Source organism: Jatropha curcas, chromosome 2 (genome assembly GCF_041381405.1).
Source record: "Jatropha curcas cultivar XTBG-Jc1 chromosome 2, XTBG_Jcur_1.0, whole genome shotgun sequence".
Lineage (NCBI taxonomy): Eukaryota > Viridiplantae > Streptophyta > Magnoliopsida > Malpighiales > Euphorbiaceae > Jatropha > Jatropha curcas.
Window position 1 is genome coordinate 28,661,639 of NC_143152.1, and position 1,851 is coordinate 28,663,489.

A 1,851-nucleotide genomic window follows, 5' to 3' on the forward strand; every position below is an offset into this window, starting at 1 on the left:
GGCACCGTTGCCGGGGATTGGCATATCAATATCAATACGAATTACCCTGTTATTAATTTAGACACTCTTTCGTTTTTATTTAATTTTCTTTTAAGTACTGTTCCAGGTTGTTTTATGCAAAGGAAATCAAGGAGGACTGAACCTCTAATCTTTGATCCGGAAATTGAACGAACTCTTCGAAGGCTCAACGCTGCAAGAAAAACACAAGAAGTAAAAATCGAACAACAGGCAGACATGGCTGACGATATCGAAAACGAGAACATAGTTGGACCACCACTTCAACATCCGGTCCGTACCTTAAGGGACTATACAACACCTAATCTGAATGGGACAACCTCAAGTATTACAAGACCTAGGGTAGAAGCTAATAACTTTGAAATTAAACCTGCAATTATCCAAATGCTCTCTACCTCGATTCAATATGGGGGGTTGCCTAGTGAAGATCCTAATGCTCACATCACCAATTTTTTGGAAATTTGTGACACTTTCAAACAAAATGGTGTTTCTGAAGATGCAATTAAATTAAGACTTTTTCCATTCACTCTTAGGGATAAGGCTAGATCATGGTTACAATCGTGTCCCGCTGGAAGTTTTACAATATGGGATGAATTAGCTCAAAAATTCTTAGCTAAATTCTTTCCATCCTCAAAAACCACCAAGTTGCGCAATGAGATAATGACATTTGCTCATCATGATCAAGAGAGCTTGTATGAAGCTTGGGAAAGATTCAAGGACTTGCTAAGAAAGTGCCCACATCATAGTTTGCCCAAGTGGTTACAGGTACAAACTTTCTATAATGCATTATCTCCTAACATCAAAATTACCTTAGATGCAGCTGCAGGTGGATCCTTTGAAAAGAAAGGAATTGATGAAGCATATGAGTTGATAGAGGAGATGGCAAGCAACAGCCACTACCAAAACAATACCGAAAGGAGAAGAACCGCAGGAGTCTATGAAATAGACGCCATTACAGCACTTAATGCCAAGGTAGATAACATGGTAAGGAAATTGGACATGTTAACTACTAATCCTGTAAACTCTGTTATGCAAGTATGTGATAGGTGCAATGGACAACATGGAATTGGGGAATGCATCATGGACTCTTTAAATTCACAAACTTTGGAGCAAGTGAACTATGTGATGAATCAAGGAAGAAAGAATTACCTTTATTCAAATTCATATGATAACAGGTTAAGGAATCATCCTAATCTATCTTATGGTAATCCTAACAATGCCTTGAATGCACCCCCAGGGTTCCACCCTCCAGAAAAGAAATCTCATGATGACCTCCTCACTGCCCTCTCCAAATCACACATGGAATTCATGAACGAAACCAGGGAGAACCATAAAATCCAGCAAGCTGCAATCAGGAATTTGGAGATTCAATTAGGGCAGTTCGCAAACATGATGGCATCTCGACCTCAAGGTACATTACCTAGCAATACTGAAAAGAATCCAAAAGAACAAGTGCAGGCTATCACCTTGAGGAGTGGCAAACAATTAGATGAACCACCAAGGAAAGAAAAAGAAGAAAAAGAACAGCCAAAGGTGCCTATCATTGACTTAGAAGAACAGGAAAAGGTAAAACCCTATGTTCCCCCTGTTCCCTTTCCACAAAGATTAAAGAAAGCACAAGATGACAAGAGCTTCCTCAAATTTCTGGATGTGTTTAAGAAGCTTCAAATTAATATTCCTTTTGCTGAAGCTCTTGCTCAAATGCCTAGCTATGCTAAATTCCTAAAAGATATCTTGAGCAAGAAACGAAAAATTGATGATCAAGAAACAGTGATGTTAACTGAGGAGTGCAGTGCAATTATCCAAAACAAACTGCCTCCAAAGTTAAAAGATCCA

The 1,851-nt window shown here is 38.9% G+C and overlaps 1 non-coding gene across 1 annotated transcript; it reads right to left on the minus strand.

Annotated features, from left to right (window-relative positions):
* Positions 1-657: 657 nt before the first annotated feature.
* On the minus strand, positions 658-764 carry LOC149498553 (small nucleolar RNA R71). The gene has a single exon (XR_016319827.1). It is a non-coding gene; the product is annotated as a small nucleolar RNA R71 (small nucleolar RNA).
* Positions 765-1,851: the final 1,087 nt, after the last annotated feature.